General features: G+C 54.7%; 1 long non-coding RNA gene and 10 other non-coding genes across 11 annotated transcripts in view; all 11 read right to left on the bottom strand.

Annotated features, from left to right (window-relative positions):
- The window catches only part of LOC143272046 (uncharacterized), a 129,703-nt gene that overhangs the window by 19,545 nt on the left and 90,146 nt on the right, over nt 1–20,012 (bottom strand). The window lies entirely within an intron of this gene.
- Nucleotides 985–1,078, bottom strand: LOC143271479 (small nucleolar RNA SNORD116). The gene has a single exon (XR_013048700.1). It is a non-coding gene; the product is annotated as a small nucleolar RNA SNORD116 (small nucleolar RNA).
- Nucleotides 3,073–3,166, bottom strand: LOC143271480 (small nucleolar RNA SNORD116). Its single transcript, XR_013048701.1, has one exon. It is a non-coding gene; the product is annotated as a small nucleolar RNA SNORD116 (small nucleolar RNA).
- LOC143271481 (small nucleolar RNA SNORD116) lies at nt 5,163–5,256 on the bottom strand. The gene has a single exon (XR_013048702.1). It is a non-coding gene; the product is annotated as a small nucleolar RNA SNORD116 (small nucleolar RNA).
- On the bottom strand, nt 7,251–7,344 carry LOC143271482 (small nucleolar RNA SNORD116). Its single transcript, XR_013048703.1, has one exon. It is a non-coding gene; the product is annotated as a small nucleolar RNA SNORD116 (small nucleolar RNA).
- Nucleotides 9,340–9,433, bottom strand: LOC143271483 (small nucleolar RNA SNORD116). The gene has a single exon (XR_013048704.1). It is a non-coding gene; the product is annotated as a small nucleolar RNA SNORD116 (small nucleolar RNA).
- Nucleotides 11,428–11,521, bottom strand: LOC143271552 (small nucleolar RNA SNORD116). Its single transcript, XR_013048773.1, has one exon. It is a non-coding gene; the product is annotated as a small nucleolar RNA SNORD116 (small nucleolar RNA).
- On the bottom strand, nt 13,516–13,609 carry LOC143271525 (small nucleolar RNA SNORD116). Its single transcript, XR_013048747.1, has one exon. It is a non-coding gene; the product is annotated as a small nucleolar RNA SNORD116 (small nucleolar RNA).
- On the bottom strand, nt 15,604–15,697 carry LOC143271484 (small nucleolar RNA SNORD116). Its single transcript, XR_013048705.1, has one exon. It is a non-coding gene; the product is annotated as a small nucleolar RNA SNORD116 (small nucleolar RNA).
- LOC143271553 (small nucleolar RNA SNORD116) lies at nt 17,694–17,787 on the bottom strand. Its single transcript, XR_013048774.1, has one exon. It is a non-coding gene; the product is annotated as a small nucleolar RNA SNORD116 (small nucleolar RNA).
- Nucleotides 19,782–19,875, bottom strand: LOC143271538 (small nucleolar RNA SNORD116). The gene has a single exon (XR_013048759.1). It is a non-coding gene; the product is annotated as a small nucleolar RNA SNORD116 (small nucleolar RNA).

A 20,012-nucleotide genomic window follows, 5' to 3' on the forward strand; every position in this document is an offset into this window, starting at 1 on the left:
CCACAGGCAGTGGCAGGCACTCTGCCTCAACCAGATCTCCTTTCTCACTCTCTTTCTGCCTCCTTCTGTCTCTTTTTTTGTCTCTTTCTCTTTCTCATGATTTCTCTCTCTGTCTCTGACCCTGTCTCTGAATTGATGCCACCCTCTGTCAGTCTGTCTTCATGGGACAGACCGTGTTCAAGAGCGCTGCCATTTTTGACTGCAAGGGAGAACACTGCATCAACACACCGTAACTTATGTGGGACGCCAAAGGCTAGCCAGAGAGCCTGGCACCTCCCAAGACAAGTTGCAACACACAAGGTCTCCAGTGACCAGAAATGCATGCACCCTTGCAAGCCAAGTCTCTTGGGCACCCTCCACTGCCCATGAGCAGAGCTCTCAAGGCAGTCTTGATCTACAGCCTGGGACCCAGAGTGCAATTCCTACAAGGAAGGGATCCCTAGCCGGCCTCCAAACAGGCCTTCCTGGAAGAATCACACCCTGCTGAAGACCACTCCGCAAAATAGGTGTCTTTCCTAGCTTTGAGATAGGCTTGAGCCAAGACGGGTGCTCCACTACCATGGGTGGAAGAAAAGCACTCTCACACCTGTCTCCTCCACCAGGAGGCCAGCAGTCTGACCTTAGCGCTCCCCGGTCAAGCTAGTCCACCAAAGGTCTCCAGTGTGCAGATTTCTACACAGGTCAGCACGCCTGTTTCAGGTGGGTGTCCCAAGCTAGCATATTTCTAGAGTGCCTACAAGAGAGCCCAAGGTCCAGGGTCCCATGTCTAGCTGTCAGTCTGGCTTGGGAGAGTGGGGATGGCTGCTTGCTTGCCAGCACGCCCCAAATATTCTCTTTTCCCCATGCCCCTGATGGCTAGCAGAGTGGGGGAAAGATCAAGCCCATGGCAAGAGAGTCTGGCTACTGCTGGAGGGGGGCAGGAGCAGCGGAGTGGTTCTCAGGCCTGTGTCTGACTCCCAGAGGACTTGGGTGAGCCAAGGTGCCGGACCTCAGTTTCGATGAGAGCGGCGGTACTGAGTTTTCACTCATTTTGTTCAGCTTTTCCAAGGAATGTTTGACTGGAAATCATCATCGATCCAAGCACGCTGGAGTGCCCTGGTACAGGGATTTTCAGGGCACTCAGGACAGGGTGGGTGTTGGGGAGTGCGAGAAATACCAAGACATGCCCCGTCTTTGTGCAGGTGGCAACGGGTCTCTGCATGGAAATGGGAAGCAACTTGAGGACCTAAGTCTGCTCCAGGTGCAGACAGGCCCGGGAAACAGGGATGGTAAGTCCTCGCAGCACCACCAAGACCCCAGGATCCTGAGCACCTGGGACAAGGCATGGAAGGCTTACCTTGGGCCTCAGGCCTTCTCCTGCAGGTCACCAACACCAAGCAACTTCACTCGAGGCTCACTGTTTCAGGTGCCATGAGTCCTGGGCAAAGGAAGCTGGGCCACTCTCTCCGCACTATGGCCTTGCAGGCCACGCAATGCCACACTGTGAAGACATCAAAGCACATGCCAACATTACAGTGGGAAGCGGGCAACTGGCTCTGGGATGGATGGGTGGGCCTGGCTCGTCTCAATGGGCAGATCAGATCACATCTGCCCTCTCACCACTCCTGCTCTGCCCTCACCCTCCAGCATGCCAGGCCACATCGGTGCCAGGTTTCCACCAGGGTCTCAGAGCTTGTCCTTGCCCTGGGTCCCTCCTTCCCTCCGTGCCCTTTCAGATCACCTTGGACCCTCTCTGCAATCAAACCACCAGTGTCTGCCTGACCTACACATCATGGAGCTGCAATTCAGGCAAGCAGACTCTTCCCGAAAAAAGAAAAAAAAAACCAGGGCCAACTCTTAGCACCTCAATCCTCTAACACTGTGCACTGGGGTCATTAAACAGGGCAAGCTCTACTTGCTGTCTCAACGTCAAGCTGCTGAGGACGCAGCTCTGGCCATGCTCACTAGCCAACCCAAGCCTCCCGACTCCCATCAAATCATCTCTGACAACCAGCTCGGCAACGATAACCCCGAAATCTGCATCTTTCTCCTGCTAGAAATGCTGAGATCCCGAGGTCAAACCGCCTAAAGTCTCCTCTGAGGACTTCACCACAGGCAATGGCAGGCACTCTGGCTCAACCAGATCTCCCTTCTCACTCTCTTTCTGCCTCCTTCTGTCTCTTTTTTGGTCTCTTTCTCTTTCTCCTGATTTCTCTCTCTGTCTCTGACCCTGTCTCTGGATTGATGCCACCCTCTGTCAGTCTGTCTTCATGGGACAGACCGTGTTCAAGAGCGCTGCCATTTTTGAATGCAAGCGAGAACACTGCATCAACACACCGTAACTTATGTGGGACGCCAAAGGCTAGCCAGAGAGCCTGGTACCTCCCAAGACAAGTTGCAACACACAAGGTCTCCAGTGACCAGAAATGCATGCACCCTTGCAAGCCAAGTCTCTTGGGCACCCTCCACTGCCCATGAGCAGAGCTCTCAAGGCAGTCTTGATCTACAGCCTGGGACCCAGAGTGCAATTCCTACAAGGAAGGGATCCCTAGTCGGCCTCCAAACAGGCCTTCCTGGAAGAATCACACCCTGCTGAAGACCACTCCACAAAATAGGTGTCTTTCCTAGCTTTGAGATAGGCTTGAGCCAAGACGGGTGCTCCACTACCATGGGTGGAAGAAAAGCACTCTCACACCTGTCTCCTCCACCAGGAGGCCAGCAGTCTGACCTTAGCGCTCCCCGGTCAAGCTAGTCCACCAAAGGTCTCCAGTGTGCAGATTTCTACACAGGTCAGCACGCCTGTTTCAGGTGGGTGTCCCAAGCTAGCATATTTCTAGAGTGCCTACAAGAGAGCCCAAGGTCCAGGGTCCCATGTCTAGCTGTCAGTCTGGCTTGGGAGAGTGGGGATGGCTGCTTGCTTGCCAGCACGCCCCAAATATTCTCTTTTCCCCATGCCCCTGATGGCTAGCAGAGTGGGGGAAAGATCAAGCCCATGGCAAGAGAGTCTGGCTACTGCTGGAGGGGGGCAGGAGCAGCGGAGTGGTTCTCAGGCCTGTGTCTGACTCCCAGAGGACTTGGGTGAGCCAAGGTGCCGGACCTCAGTTTCGATGAGAGCGGCGGTACTGAGTTTTCACTCATTTTGTTCAGCTTTTCCAAGGAATGTTTGACTGGAAATCATCATCGATCCAAGCACGCTGGAGTGCCCTGGTACAGGGATTTTCAGGGCACTCAGGACAGGGTGGGTGTTGGGGAGTGCGAGAAATACCAAGACATGCCCCGTCTTTGTGCAGGTGGCAACGGGTCTCTGCATGGAAATGGGAAGCAACTTGAGGACCTAAGTCTGCTCCAGGTGCAGACAGGCCCGGGAAGCAGGGATGGTAAGTCCTCGCAGCACCACCAAGACCCCAGGATCCTGAGCACCTGGGACAAGGCATGGGAGGCTTACCTTGGGCCTCAGGCCTTCTCCTGCAGGTCACCAACACCAAGCAACTTCACTCGAGGCTCACTGTTTCAGGTGCCATGAGTCCTGGGCAAAGGAAGCTGGGCCACTCTCTCCGCACTATGGCCTTGCAGGCCACGCAATGCCACACTGTGAAGACATCAAAGCACATGCCAACATTACAGTGGGAAGCAGGCAACTGGCTCTGGGATGGATGGGTGGGCCTGGCTCGTCTCAATGGGCAGATCAGATCACATCTGCCCTCTCACCACTCCTGCTCTGCCCTCACCCTCCAGCATGCCAGGCCACATCGGTGCCAGGTTTCCACCAGGGTCTCAGAGCTTGTCCTTGCCCTGGGTTCCTCCTTCCCTCCGTGCCCTTTCAGATCACCTTGGACCCTCTCTGCAATCAAACCACCAGTGTCGGCCTGACCTACACATCATGGAGCTGCAATGCAGGCAAGCAGACTCTTCCCGAAAAAAGAAAAAAAAAAAACCAGGGCCAACTCTTAGCACCTCAATCCTCTAACACTGTGCACTGGGGTCATTAAACAGGGCAAGCTCTACTTGCAGTCTCAAGTTCAAGCTGCTGAGGACGCAGCTCTGGCCATGCTCACTAGCCAACCCAACCCTCCCGACTCCCATCAAATCATCTCTGACAACCAGGTCGGCAACGCTAACCCCGAAATCTGCATCTTTCTCCTGCTAGAAATGCTGAGATCCCGAGGTCAAACCGCCTAAAGTCTCCTCTGAGGACTTCACCACAGGCAATGGCAGGCACTCTGGCTCAACCAGATCTCCTTTCTCACTCTCTTTCTGCCTCCTTCTGTCTCTTTTTTTGTCTCTTTCTCTTTCTCCTGATTTCTCTCTCTGTCTCTGACCCTGTCTCTGAATTGATGCCACCCTCTGTCAGTCTGTCTTCATGGGACAGACCGTGTTCAAGAGCGCTGCCATTTTTGAATGCAAGCGAGAACACTGCATCAACACACCGTAACTTATGTGGGACGCCAAAGGCTAGCCAGAGAGCCTGGCACCTCCCAAGACAAGTTGCAACACACAAGGTCTCCAGTGACCAGAAATGCATGCACCCTTGCAAGCCAATTCGCTTTGGCACCCTCCACTGCCCATGAGCAGAGCTCTCAAGGCAGTCTTGATCTACAGCCTGGGACCCAGAGTGCAATTCCTACAAGGAAGGGATCCCTAGCCGGCCTCCAAACAGGCCTTCCTGGAAGAATCACACCCTGCTGAAGACCACTCCGCAAAATAGGTGTCTTTCCTAGCTTTGAGATAGGCTTGAGCCAAGACGGGTGCTCCACTACCATGGGTGGAAGAAAAGCACTCTCACACCTGTCTCCTCCACCAGGAGGCCAGCAGTCTGACCTTAGCGCTCCCCGGTCAAGCTAGTCCACCAAAGGTCTCCAGTGTGCAGATTTCTACACAGGTCAGCACGCCTGTTTCAGGTGGGTGTCCCAAGCTAGCATATTTCTAGAGTGCCTACAAGAGAGCCCAAGGTCCAGGGTCCCATGTCTAGCTGTCAGTCTGGCTTGGGAGAGTGGGGATGGCTGCTTGCTTGCCAGCACGCCCCAAATATTCTCTTTTCCCCATGCCCCTGATGGCTAGCAGAGTGGGGGAAAGATCAAGCCCATGGCAAGAGAGTCTGGCTACTGCTGGAGGGGGGCAGGAGCAGCGGAGTGGTTCTCAGGCCTGTGTCTGACTCCCAGAGGACTTGGGTGAGCCAAGGTGCCGGACCTCAGTTTCGATGAGAGCGGCGGTACTGAGTTTTCACTCATTTTGTTCAGCTTTTCCAAGGAATGTTTGACTGGAAATCATCATCGATCCAAGCACGCTGGAGTGCCCTGGTACAGGGATTTTCAGGGCACTCAGGACAGGGTGGGTGTTGGGGAGTGCGAGAAATACCAAGACATGCCCCGTCTTTGTGCAGGTGGCAACGGGTCTCTGCATGGAAATGGGAAGCAACTTGAGGACCTAAGTCTGCTCCAGGTGCAGACAGGCCCGGGAAGCAGGGATGGTAAGTCCTCGCAGCACCACCAAGACCCCAGGATCCTGAGCACCTGGGACAAGGCATGGGAGGCTTACCTTGGGCCTCAGGCCTTCTCCTGCAGGTCACCAACACCAAGCAACTTCACTCGAGGCTCACTGTTTCAGGTGCCATGAGTCCTGGGCAAAGGAAGCTGGGCCACTCTCTCCGCACTATGGCCTTGCAGGCCACGCAATGCCACACTGTGAAGACATCAAAGCACATGCCAACATTACAGTGGGAAGCGGGCAACTGGCTCTGGGATGGATGGGTGGGCCTGGCTCGTCTCAATGGGCAGATCAGATCACATCTGCCCTCTCACCACTCCTGCTCTGCCTTCACCCTCCAGCATGCCAGGCCACATCGGTGCCAGTTTTCCACCAGGGTCTCAGAGCTTGTCCTTGCCCTGGGTCCCTCCTTCCCTCCGTGCCCTTTCAGATCACCTTGGACCCTCTCTGCAATCAAACCACCAGTGTCGGCCTGACCTACACATCATGGAGCTGCAATGCAGGCAAGCAGACTCTTCCCGAAAAAAGAAAAAAAAAACCAGGGCCAACTCTTAGCACCTCAATCCTCTAACACTGTGCACTGGGGTCATTAAACAGGGCAAGCTCTACTTGCAGTCTCAAGTTCAAGCTGCTGAGGACGCAGCTCTGGCCATGCTCACTAGCCAACCCAACCCTCCCGACTCCCATCAAATCATCTCTGACAACCAGGTCGGCAACGCTAACCCCGAAATCTGCATCTTTCTCCTGCTAGAAATGCTGAGATCCCGAGGTCAAACCGCCTAAAGTCTCCTCTGAGGACTTCACCACAGGCAGTGGCAGGCACTCTGGCTCAACCAGATCTCCTTTCTCACTCTCTTTCTGCCTCCTTCTGTCTCTTTTTTTGTCTCTTTCTCTTTCTCCTGATTTCTCTCTCTGTCTCTGACCCTGTCTCTGGATTGATGCCACCCTCTGTCAGTCTGTCTTCATGGGACAGACCGTGTTCAAGAGCGCTGCCATTTTTGAATGCAAGCGAGAACACTGCATCAACACACCGTAACTTATGTGGGACGCCAAAGGCTAGCCAGAGAGCCTGGCACCTCCCAAGACAAGTTGCAACACACAAGGTCTCCAGTGACCAGAAATGCATGCACCCTTGCAAGCCAAGTCTCTTGGGCACCCTCCACTGCCCATGAGCAGAGCTCTCAAATCAGTCTTGATCTACAGCCTGGGACCCAGAGTGCAATTCCTACAAGGAAGGGATCCCTAGCCGGCCTCCAAACAGGCCTTCCTGGAAGAATCACACCCTGCTGAAGACCACTCCGCAAAATAGGTGTCTTTCCTAGCTTTGAGATAGGCTTGAGCCAAGACGGGTGCTCCACTACCATGGGTGGAAGAAAAGCACTCTCACACCTGTCTCCTCCACCAGGAGGCCAGCAGTCTGACCTTAGCGCTCCCCGGTCAAGCTAGTCCACCAAAGGTCTCCAGTGTGCAGATTTCTACACAGGTCAGCACGCCTGTTTCAGGTGGGTGTCCCAAGCTAGCATATTTCTAGAGTGCCTACAAGAGAGCCCAAGGTCCAGGGTCCCATGTCTAGCTGTCAGTCTGGCTTGGGAGAGTGGGGATGGCTGCTTGCTTGCCAGCACGCCCCAAATATTCTCTTTTCCCCATGCCCCTGATGGCTAGCAGAGTGGGGGAAAGATCAAGACCATGGCAAGAGAGTCTGGCTACTGCTGGAGGGGGGCAGGAGCAGCGGAGTGGTTCTCAGGCCTGTGTCTGACTCCCAGAGGACTTGGGTGAGCCAAGGTGCCGGACCTCAGTTTCGATGAGAGCGGCGGTACTGAGTTTTCACTCATTTTGTTCAGCTTTTCCAAGGAATGTTTGACTGGAAATCATCATCGATCCAAGCACGCTGGAGTGCCCTGGTACAGGGATTTTCAGGGCACTCAGGACAGGGTGGGTGTTGGGGAGTGCGAGAAATACCAAGACATGCCCCGTCTTTGTGCAGGTGGCAACGGGTCTCTGCATGGAAATGGGAAGCAACTTGAGGACCTAAGTCTGCTCCAGGTGCAGACAGGCCCGGGAAGCAGGGATGGTAAGTCCTCGCAGCACCACCAAGACCCCAGGATCCTGAGCACCTGGGACAAGGCATGGGAGGCTTACCTTGGGCCTCAGGCCTTCTCCTGCAGGTCACCAACACCAAGCAACTTCACTCGAGGCTCACTGTTTCAGGTGCCATGAGTCCTGGGCAAAGGAAGCTGGGCCACTCTCTCCGCACTATGGCCTTGCAGGCCACGCAATGCCACACTGTGAAGACATCAAAGCACATGCCAACATTACAGTGGGAAGCAGGCAACTGGCTCTGGGATGGATGGGTGGGCCTGGTTCGTCTCAATGGGCAGATCAGATCACATCTGCCCTCTCACCACTCCTGCTCTGCCCTCACCCTCCAGCATGCCAGGCCACATCGGTGCCAGGTTTCCACCAGGGTCTCAGAGCTTGTCCTTGCCCTGGGTTCCTCCTTCTCTCCGTGCCCTTTCAGATCACCTTGGACCCTCTCTGCAATCAAACCACCAGTGTCGGCCTGACCTACACATCATGGAGCTGCAATGCAGGCAAGCAGACTCTTCCCGAAAAAAGAAAAAAAAAAACCAGGGCCAACTGTTAGCACCTCAATCCTCTAACACTGTGCACTGGGGTCATTAAACAGGGCAAGCTCTACTTGCAGTCTCAAGTTCAAGCTGCTGAGGACGCAGCTCTGGCCATGCTCACTAGCCAACCCAACCCTCCCGACTCCCATCAAATCATCTCTGACAACCAGGTCGGCAACGCTAACCCCGAAATCTGCATCTTTCTCCTGCTAGAAATGCTGAGATCCCGAGGTCAAACCGCCTAAAGTCTCCTCTGAGGACTTCACCACAGGCAATGGCAGGCACTCTGGCTCAACCAGATCTCCTTTCTCACTCTCTTTCTGCCTCCTTCTGTCTCTTTTTTTGTCTCTTTCTCTTTCTCCTGATTTCTCTCTCTGTCTCTGACCCTGTCTCTGAATTGATGCCACCCTCTGTCAGTCTGTCTTCATGGGACAGACCGTGTTCAAGAGCGCTGCCATTTTTGAATGCAAGCGAGAACACTGCATCAACACACCGTAACTTATGTGGGACGCCAAAGGCTAGCCAGAGAGCCTGGCACCTCCCAAGACAAGTTGCAACACACAAGGTCTCCAGTGACCAGAAATGCATGCACCCTTGCAAGCCAATTCGCTTTGGCACCCTCCACTGCCCATGAGCAGAGCTCTCAAGGCAGTCTTGATCTACAGCCTGGGACCCAGAGTGCAATTCCTACAAGGAAGGGATCCCTAGCCGGCCTCCAAACAGGCCTTCCTGGAAGAATCACACCCTGCTGAAGACCACTCCGCAAAATAGGTGTCTTTCCTAGCTTTGAGATAGGCTTGAGCCAAGACGGGTGCTCCACTACCATGGGTGGAAGAAAAGCACTCTCACACCTGTCTCCTCCACCAGGAGGCCAGCAGTCTGACCTTAGCGCTCCCCGGTCAAGCTAGTCCACCAAAGGTCTCCAGTGTGCAGATTTCTACACAGGTCAGCACGCCTGTTTCAGGTGGGTGTCCCAAGCTAGCATATTTCTAGAGTGCCTACAAGAGAGCCCAAGGTCCAGGGTCCCATGTCTAGCTGTCAGTCTGGCTTGGGAGAGTGGGGATGGCTGCTTGCTTGCCAGCACGCCCCAAATATTCTCTTTTCCCCATGCCCCTGATGGCTAGCAGAGTGGGGGAAAGATCAAGCCCATGGCAAGAGAGTCTGGCTACTGCTGGAGGGGGGCAGGAGCAGCGGAGTGGTTCTCAGGCCTGTGTCTGACTCCCAGAGGACTTGGGTGAGCCAAGGTGCCGGACCTCAGTTTCGATGAGAGCGGCGGTACTGAGTTTTCACTCATTTTGTTCAGCTTTTCCAAGGAATGTTTGACTGGAAATCATCATCGATCCAAGCACGCTGGAGTGCCCTGGTACAGGGATTTTCAGGGCACTCAGGACAGGGTGGGTGTTGGGGAGTGCGAGAAATACCAAGACATGCCCCGTCTTTGTGCAGGTGGCAACGGGTCTCTGCATGGAAATGGGAAGCAACTTGAGGACCTAAGTCTGCTCCAGGTGCAGACAGGCCCGGGAAGCAGGGATGGTAAGTCCTCGCAGCACCACCAAGACCCCAGGATCCTGAGCACCTGGGACAAGGCATGGGAGGCTTACCTTGGGCCTCAGGCCTTCTCCTGCAGGTCACCAACACCAAGCAACTTCACTCGAGGCTCACTGTTTCAGGTGCCATGAGTCCTGGGCAAAGGAAGCTGGGCCACTCTCTCCGCACTATGGCCTTGCAGGCCACGCAATGCCACACTGTGAAGACATCAAAGCACATGCCAACATTACAGTGGGAAGCGGGCAACTGGCTCTGGGATGGATGGGTGGGCCTGGCTTGTCTCAATGGGGAGATCAGATCACATCTGCCCTCTCACCACTCCTGCTCTGCCCTCACCCTCCAGCATGCCAGGCCACATCGGTGCCAGTTTTCCACCAGGGTCTCAGAGCTTGTCCTTGCCCTGGGTCCCTCCTTCCCTCCGTGCCCTTTCAGATCACCTTGGACCCTCTCTGCAATCAAACCACCAGTGTCGGCCTGACCTACACATCATGGAGCTGCAATGCAGGCAAGCAGACTCTTCCCGAAAAAAGAAAAAAAAAACCAGGGCCAACTCTTAGCACCTCAATCCTCTAACACTGTGCACTGGGGTCATTAAACAGGGCAAGCTCTACTTGCAGTCTCAAGTTCAAGCTGCTGAGGACGCAGCTCTGGCCATGCTCACTAGCCAACCCAACCCTCCCGACTCCCATCAAATCATCTCTGACAACCAGGTCGGCAACGCTAACCCCGAAATCTGCATCTTTCTCCTGCTAGAAATGCTGAGATCCCGAGGTCAAACCGCCTAAAGTCTCCTCTGAGGACTTCACCACAGGCAGTGGCAGGCACTCTGCCTCAACCAGATCTCCTTTCTCACTCTCTTTCTGCCTCCTTCTGTCTCTTTTTTTGTCTCTTTCTCTTTCTCATGATTTCTCTCTCTGTCTCTGACCCTGTCTCTGAATTGATGCCACCCTCTGTCAGTCTGTCTTCATGGGACAGACCGTGTTCAAGAGCGCTGCCATTTTTGACTGCAAGGGAGAACACTGCATCAACACACCGTAACTTATGTGGGACGCCAAAGGCTAGCCAGAGAGCCTGGCACCTCCCAAGACAAGTTGCAACACACAAGGTCTCCAGTGACCAGAAATGCATGCACCCTTGCAAGCCAAGTCTCTTGGGCACCCTCCACTGCCCATGAGCAGAGCTCTCAAGGCAGTCTTGATCTACAGCCTGGGACCCAGAGTGCAATTCCTACAAGGAAGGGATCCCTAGCCGGCCTCCAAACAGGCCTTCCTGGAAGAATCACACCCTGCTGAAGACCACTCCGCAAAATAGGTGTCTTTCCTAGCTTTGAGATAGGCTTGAGCCAAGACGGGTGCTCCACTACCATGGGTGGAAGAAAAGCACTCTCACACCTGTCTCCTCCACCAGGAGGCCAGCAGTCTGACCTTAGCGCTCCCCGGTCAAGCTAGTCCACCAAAGGTCTCCAGTGTGCAGATTTCTACACAGGTCAGCACGCCTGTTTCAGGTGGGTGTCCCAAGCTAGCATATTTCTAGAGTGCCTACAAGAGAGCCCAAGGTCCAGGGTCCCATGTCTAGCTGTCAGTCTGGCTTGGGAGAGTGGGGATGGCTGCTTGCTTGCCAGCACGCCCCAAATATTCTCTTTTCCCCATGCCCCTGATGGCTAGCAGAGTGGGGGAAAGATCAAGCCCATGGCAAGAGAGTCTGGCTACTGCTGGAGGGGGGCAGGAGCAGCGGAGTGGTTCTCAGGCCTGTGTCTGACTCCCAGAGGACTTGGGTGAGCCAAGGTGCCGGCCCTCAGTTTCGATGAGAGCGGCGGTACTGAGTTTTCACTCATTTTGTTCAGCTTTTCCAAGGAATGTTTGACTGGAAATCATCATCGATCCAAGCACGCTGGAGTGCCCCGGTACAGGGATTTTCAGGGCACTCAGGACAGGGTGGGTGTTGGGGAGTGCGAGAAATACCAAGACATGCCCCGTCTTTGTGCAGGTGGCAACGGGTCTCTGCATGGAAATGGGAAGCAACTTGAGGACCTAAGTCTGCTCCAGGTGCAGACAGGCCCGGGAAGCAGGGATGGTAAGTCCTCGCAGCACCACCAAGACCCCAGGATCCTGAGCACCTGGGACAAGGCATGGGAGGCTTACCTTGGGCCTCAGGCCTTCTCCTGCAGGTCACCAACACCAAGCAACTTCACTCGAGGCTCACTGTTTCAGGTGCCATGAGTCCTGGGCAAAGGAAGCTGGGCCACTCTCTCCGCACTATGGCCTTGCAGGCCACGCAATGCCACACTGTGAAGACATCAAAGCACATGCCAACATTACAGTGGGAAGCGGGCAACTGGCTCTGGGATGGATGGGTGGGCCTGGCTCGTCTCAATGGGCAGATCAGATCACATCTGCCCTCTCACCACTCCTGCTCTGCCTTCACCCTCCAGCATGCCAGGCCACATCGGTGCCAGTTTTCCACCAGGGTCTCAGAGCTTGTCCTTGCCCTGGGTCCCTCCTTCCCTCCGTGCCCTTTCAGATCACCTTGGACCCTCTCTGCAATCAAACCACCAGTGTCGGCCTGACCTACACATCATGGAGCTGCAATGCAGGCAAGCAGACTCTTCCCGAAAAAAGAAAAAAAAAACCAGGGCCAACTCTTAGCACCTCAATCCTCTAACACTGTGCACTGGGGTCATTAAACAGGGCAAGCTCTACTTGCAGTCTCAAGTTCAAGCTGCTGAGGACGCAGCTCTGGCCATGCTCACTAGCCAACCCAACCCTCCCGACTCCCATCAAATCATCTCTGACAACCAGGTCGGCAACGCTAACCCCGAAATCTGCATCTTTCTCCTGCTAGAAATGCTGAGATCCCGAGGTCAAACCGCCTAAAGTCTCCTCTGAGGACTTCACCACAGGCAGTGGCAGGCACTCTGGCTCAACCAGATCTCCTTTCTCACTCTCTTTCTGCCTCCTTCTGTCTCTTTTTTTGTCTCTTTCTCTTTCTCCTGATTTCTCTCTCTGTCTCTGACCCTGTCTCTGGATTGATGCCACCCTCTGTCAGTCTGTCTTCATGGGACAGACCGTGTTCAAGAGCGCTGCCATTTTTGACTGCAAGGGAGAACACTGCATCAACACACCGTAACTTATGTGGGACGCCAAAGGCTAGCCAGAGAGCCTGGCACCTCCCAAGACAAGTTGCAACACACAAGGTCTCCAGTGACCAGAAATGCATGCACCCTTGCAAGCCAAGTCTCTTGGGCACCCTCCACTGCCCATGAGCAGAGCTCTCAAATCAGTCTTGATCTACAGCCTGGGACCCAGAGTGCAATTCCTACAAGGAAGGGATCCCTAGCCGGCCTCCAAACAGGCCTTCCTGGAAGAATCACACCCTGCTGAAGACCACTCCGCAAAATAGGTGTCTTTCCTAGCTTTGAGATAGGCTTGAGCCAAGACGGGTGCTCCACTACCATGGGTGGAAGAAAAGCACTCTCACACCTGTCTCCTCCACCAGGAGGCCAGCAGTCTGACCTTAGCGCTCCCCGGTCAAGCTAGTCCACCAAAGGTCTCCAGTGTGCAGATTTCTACACAGGTCAGCACGCCTGTTTCAGGTGGGTGTCCCAAGCTAGCATATTTCTAGAGTGCCTACAAGAGAGCCCAAGGTCCAGGGTCCCATGTCTAGCTGTCAGTCTGGCTTGGGAGAGTGGGGATGGCTGCTTGCTTGCCAGCACGCCCCAAATATTCTCTTTTCCCCATGCCCCTGATGGCTAGCAGAGTGGGGGAAAGATCAAGACCATGGCAAGAGAGTCTGGCTACTGCTGGAGGGGGGCAGGAGCAGCGGAGTGGTTCTCAGGCCTGTGTCTGACTCCCAGAGGACTTGGGTGAGCCAAGGTGCCGGACCTCAGTTTCGATGAGAGCGGCAGTACTGAGTTTTCACTCATTTTGTTCAGCTTTTCCAAGGAATGTTTGACTGGAAATCATCATCGATCCAAGCACGCTGGAGTGCCCTGGTACAGGGATTTTCAGGGCACTCAGGACAGGGTGGGTGTTGGGGAGTGCGAGAAATACCAAGACATGCCCCGTCTTTGTGCAGGTGGCAACGGGTCTCTGCATGGAAATGGGAAGCAACTTGAGGACCTAAGTCTGCTCCAGGTGCAGACAGGCCCGGGAAGCAGGGATGGTAAGTCCTCGCAGCACCACCAAGACCCCAGGATCCTGAGCACCTGGGACAAGGCATGGGAGGCTTACCTTGGGCCTCAGGCCTTCTCCTGCAGGTCACCAACACCAAGCAACTTCACTCGAGGCTCACTGTTTCAGGTGCCATGAGTCCTGGGCAAAGGAAGCTGGGCCACTCTCTCCGCACTATGGCCTTGCAGGCCACGCAATGCCACACTGTGAAGACATCAAAGCACATGCCAACATTACAGTGGGAAGCGGGCAACTGGCTCTGGGATGGATGGGTGGGCCTGGCTCGTCTCAATGGGCAGATCAGATCACATCTGCCCTCTCACCACTCCTGCTCTGCCTTCACCCTCCAGCATGCCAGGCCACATCGGTGCCAGTTTTCCACCAGGGTCTCAGAGCTTGTCCTTGCCCTGGGTCCCTCCTTCCCTCCGTGCCCTTTCAGATCACCTTGGACCCTCTCTGCAATCAAACCACCAGTGTCGGCCTGACCTACACATCATGGAGCTGCAATGCAGGCAAGCAGACTCTTCCCGAAAAAAGAAAAAAAAAACCAGGGCCAACTCTTAGCACCTCAATCCTCTAACACTGTGCACTGGGGTCATTAAACAGGGCAAGCTCTACTTGCAGTCTCAAGTTCAAGCTGCTGAGGACGCAGCTCTGGCCATGCTCACTAGCCAACCCAACCCTCCCGACTCCCATCAAATCATCTCTGACAACCAGGTCGGCAACGCTAACCCCGAAATCTGCATCTTTCTCCTGCTAGAAATGCTGAGATCCCGAGGTCAAACCGCCTAAAGTCTCCTCTGAGGACTTCACCACAGGCAGTGGCAGGCACTCTGCCTCAACCAGATCTCCTTTCTCACTCTCTTTCTGCCTCCTTCTGTCTCTTTTTTTGTCTCTTTCTCTTTCTCATGATTTCTCTCTCTGTCTCTGCCCCTGTCTCTGAATTGATGCCACCCTCTGTCAGTCTGTCTTCATGGGACAGACCGTGTTCAAGAGCGCTGCCATTTTTGAATGCAAGGGAGAACACTGCATCAACACACCGTAACTTATGTGGGACGCCAAAGGCTAGCCAGAGAGCCTGGCACCTCCCAAGACAAGTTGCAACACACAAGGTCTCCAGTGACCAGAAATGCATGCACCCTTGCAAGCCAATTCGCTTTGGCACCCTCCACTGCCCATGAGCAGAGCTCTCAAGGCAGTCTTGATCTACAGCCTGGGACCCAGAGTGCAATTCCTACAAGGAAGGGATCCCTAGCCGGCCTCCAAACAGGCCTTCCTGGAAGAATCACATCCTGCTGAAGACCACTCCGCAAAATAGGTGTCTTTCCTAGCTTTGAGATAGGCTTGAGCCAAGACGGGTGCTCCACTACCATGGGTGGAAGAAAAGCACTCTCACACCTGTCTCCTCCACCAGGAGGCCAGCAGTCTGACCTTAGCGCTCCCCGGTCAAGCTAGTCCACCAAAGGTCTCCAGTGTGCAGATTTCTACACAGGTCAGCACGCCTGTTTCAGGTGGGTGTCCCAAGCTAGCATATTTCTAGAGTGCCTACAAGAGAGCCCAAGGTCCAGGGTCCCATGTCTAGCTGTCAGTCTGGCTTGGGAGAGTGGGGATGGCTGCTTGCTTGCCAGCACGCCCCAAATATTCTCTTTTCCCCATGCCCCTGATGGCTAGCAGAGTGGGGGAAAGATCAAGCCCATGGCAAGAGAGTCTGGCTACTGCTGGAGGGGGGCAGGAGCAGCGGAGTGGTTCTCAGGCCTGTGTCTGACTCCCAGAGGACTTGGGTGAGCCAAGGTGCCGGACCTCAGTTTCGATGAGAGCGGCGGTACTGAGTTTTCACTCATTTTGTTCAGCTTTTCCAAGGAATGTTTGACTGGAAATCATCATCGATCCAAGCACGCTGGAGTGCCCCGGTACAGGGATTTTCAGGGCACTCAGGACAGGGTGGGTGTTGGGGAGTGCGAGAAATACCAAGACATGCCCCGTCTTTGTGCAGGTGGCAACGGGTCTCTGCATGGAAATGGGAAGTAACTTGAGGACCTAAGTCTGCTCCAGGTTCAGACATGCCCAGGAAGCAGGGATGGTAAGTCCTCGCAGCACCACCAAGACCCCAGGATCCTGAGCACCTGGGCCAAGGCATGGGAGGCTTACCTTGGGCCTCAGGCCTTCTCCTGCAGGTCACCAACACCAAGCAACTGCACTCGAGGCTCACTGTTTCCGGTGCCATGAGTCCTGGGCAAAGGAAGCTGGGCCACTCTCTCCGCACTATGGCCTTGCAGGCCACGCAATGCCACACTGTGAAGACATCAAAGCACATGCCAACATTACAGTGGGAAGCAGGCAACTGGCTCTGGGATGGATGGGTGGGCCTGGCTCGTCTCAATGGGCAGATCAGATCACATCTGCCCTCTCACCACTCCTGCTCTGCCCTCACCCTCCAGCATGCCAGGCCACATCGGTGCCAGGTTTCCACCAGGGTCTCAGAGCTTGTCCTTGCCCTGGGTCCCTCCTTCCCTCCGTGCCCTTTCAGATCACCTTGGACCCTCTCTGCAATCAAACCACCAGTGTCGGCCTGACCTACACATCATGGAGCTGCAATGCAGGCAAGCAGACTCTTCCCGAAAAAAGAAAAAAAAAAAACCAGGGCCAACACTTATCACCTCAATCCTCTAACACTGTGCACTGGGGTCATTAAACAGGGCAAGCTCTACTTGCAGTCTCAAGTTCAAGCTGCTGAGGACGCAGCTCTGGCCATGCTCACTAGCCAACCCAAGCCTCCCGACTCCCATCAAATCATCTCTGACAACCAGGTCGGCAACGCTAACCCCGAAATCTGCATCTTTCTCCTGCTAGAAATGCTGAGATCCCGAGGTCAAACCGCCTAAAGTCTCCTCTGAGGACTTCACCACAGGCAGTGGCAGGCACTCTGCCTCAACCAGATCTCCTTTCTCACTCTCTTTCTGCCTCCTTCTGTCTCTTTTTTTGTCTCTTTCTCTTTCTCATGATTTCTCTCTCTGTCTCTGACCCTGTCTCTGGATTGATGCCACCCTCTGTCAGTCTGTCTTCATGGGACAGACCGTGTTCAAGAGCGCTGCCATTTTTGAATGCAAGCGAGAACACTGCATCAACACACCGTAACTTATGTGGGACGCCAAAGGCTAGCCAGAGAGCCTGGCACCTCCCAAGACAAGTTGCAACACACAAGGTCTCCAGTGACCAGAAATGCATGCACCCTTGCAAGCCAAGTCTCTTGGGCACCCTCCACTGCCCATGAGCAGAGCTCTCAAGGCAGTCTTGATCTACAGCCTGGGACCCAGAGTGCAATTCCTACAAGGAAGGGATCCCTAGCCGGCCTCCAAACAGGCCTTCCTGGAAGAATCACACCCTGCTGAAGACCACTCCGCAAAATAGGTGTCTTTCCTAGCTTTGAGATAGGCTTGAGCCAAGACGGGTGCTCCACTACCATGGGTGGAAGAAAAGCACTCTCACACCTGTCTCCTCCACCAGGAGGCCAGCAGTCTGACTTTAGCGCTCCCCGGTCAAGCTAGTCCACCAAAGGTCTCCAGTGTGCAGATTTCTACACAGGTCAGCACGCCTGTTTCAGGTGGGTGTCCCAAGCTAGCATATTTCTAGAGTGCCTACAAGAGAGCCCAAGGTCCAGGGTCCCATGTCTAGCTGTCAGTCTGGCTTGGGAGAGTGGGGATGGCTGCTTGCTTGCCAGCACGCCCCAAATATTCTCTTTTCCCCATGCCCCTGATGGCTAGCAGAGTGGGGGAAAGATCAAGCCCATGGCAAGAGAGTCTGGCTACTGCTGGAGGGGGGCAGGAGCAGCGGAGTGGTTCTCAGGCCTGTGTCTGACTCCCAGAGGACTTGGGTGAGCCAAGGTGCCGGCCCTCAGTTTCGATGAGAGCGGCGGTACTGAGTTTTCACTCATTTTGTTCAGCTTTTCCAAGGAATGTTTGACTGGAAATCATCATCGATCCAAGCACGCTGGAGTGCCCCGGTACAGGGATTTTCAGGGCACTCAGGACAGGGTGGGTGTTGGGGAGTGCGAGAAATACCAAGACATGCCCCGTCTTTGTGCAGGTGGCAACCGGTCTCTGCATGGAAATGGGAAGCAACTTGAGGACCTAAGTCTGCTCCAGGTGCAGACAGGCCCGGGAAGCAGGGATGGTAAGTCCTCGCAGCACCACCAAGACCCCAGGATCCTGAGCACCTGGGACAAGGCATGGGAGGCTTACCTTGGGCCTCAGGCCTTCTGATGCAGGTCACCAACACCAAGCAACTTCACTCGAGGCTCACTGTTTCAGGTGCCATGAGTCCTGGGCAAAGGAAGCTGGGCCACTCTCTCCGCACTATGGCCTTGCAGGCCACGCAATGCCACACTGTGAAGACATCAAAGCACATGCCAACATTACAGTGGGAAGCGGGCAACTGGCTCTGGGATGGATGGGTGGGCCTGGCTCGTCTCAATGGGCAGATCAGATCACATCTGCCCTCTCACCACTCCTGCTCTGCCCTCACCCTCCAGCATGCCAGGCCACATCGGTGCCAGGTTTCCACCAGGGTCTCAGAGCTTGTCCTTGCCCTGGGTCCCTCCTTCCCTCCGTGCCCTTTCAGATCACCTTGGACCCTCTCTGCAATCAAACCACCAGTGTCGGCCTGACCTACACATCATGGAGCTGCAATGCAGGCAAGCAGACTCTTCCCGAAAAAAGAAAAAAAAAACCAGGGCCAACTGTTAGCACCTCAATCCTCTAACACTGTGCACTGGGGTCATTAAACAGGGCAAGCTCTACTTGCTGTCTCAAGTTCAAGCTGCTGAGGACGCAGCTCTGGCCATGCTCACTAGCCAACCCAAGCCTCCCGACTCCCATCAAATCATCTCTGACAACCAGGTCGGCAACGCTAACCCCGAAATCTGCATCTTTCTCCTGCTAGAAATGCTGAGATCCCGAGGTCAAACCGCCTAAAGTCTCCTCTGAGGACTTCACCACAGGCAATGGCAGGCACTCTGGCTCAACCAGATCTCCTTTCTCACTCTCTTTCTGCCTCCTTCTGTCTCTTTTTTTGTCTCTTTCTCTTTCTCCTGATTTCTCTCTCTGTCTCTGACCCTGTCTCTGGATTGATGCCACCCTCTGTCAGTCTGTCTTCATGGGACAGACCGTGTTCAAGAGCGCTGCCATTTTTGACTGCAAGGGAGAACACTGCATCAACACACCGTAACTTATGTGGGACGCCAAAGGCTAGCCAGAGAGCCTGGCACCTCCCAAGACAAGTTGCAACACACAAGGTCTCCAGTGACCAGAAATGCATGCACCCTTGCAAGCCAATTCGCTTTGGCACCCTCCACTGCCCATGAGCAGAGCTCTCAAGGCAGTCTTGATCTACAGCCTGGGACCCAGAGTGCAATTCCTACAAGGAAGGGATCCCTAGCCGGCCTCCAAACAGGCCTTCCTGGAAGAATCACACCCTGCTGAAGACCACTCCGCAAAATAGGTGTCTTTCCTAGCTTTGAGATAGGCTTGAGCCAAGACGGGTGCTCCACTACCATGGGTGGAAGAAAAGCACTCTCACACCTGTCTCCTCCACCAGGAGGCCAGCAGTCTGACCTTAGCGCTCCCCGGTCAAGCTAGTCCACCAAAGGTCTCCAGTGTGCAGATTTCTACACAGGTCAGCACGCCTGTTTCAGGTGGGTGTCCCAAGCTAGCATATTTCTAGAGTGCCTACAAGAGAGCCCAAGGTCCAGGGTCCCATGTCTAGCTGTCAGTCTGGCTTGGGAGAGTGGGGATGGCTGCTTGCTTGCCAGCACGCCCCAAATATTCTCTTTTCCCCATGCCCCTGATGGCTAGCAGAGTGGGGGAAAGATCAAGCCCATGGCAAGAGAGTCTGGCTACTGCTGGAGGGGGGCAGGAGCAGCGGAGTGGTTCTCAGGCCTGTGTCTGACTCCCAGAGGACTTGGGTGAGCCAAGGTGCCAGACCTCAGTTTCGATGAGAGCGGCGGTACTGAGTTTTCACTCATTTTGTTCAGCTTTTCCAAGGAATGTTTGACTGGAAATCATCATCGATCCAAGCACGCTGGAGTGCCCCGGTACAGGGATTTTCAGGGCACTCAGGACAGGGTGGGTGTTGGGGAGTGCGAGAAATACCAAGACATGCCCCGTCTTTGTGCAGGTGGCAACGGGTCTCTGCATGGAAATGGGAAGCA

This window comes from Peromyscus maniculatus, chromosome 1 (genome assembly GCF_049852395.1).
Source record: "Peromyscus maniculatus bairdii isolate BWxNUB_F1_BW_parent chromosome 1, HU_Pman_BW_mat_3.1, whole genome shotgun sequence".
NCBI lineage: Eukaryota > Metazoa > Chordata > Mammalia > Rodentia > Cricetidae > Peromyscus > Peromyscus maniculatus.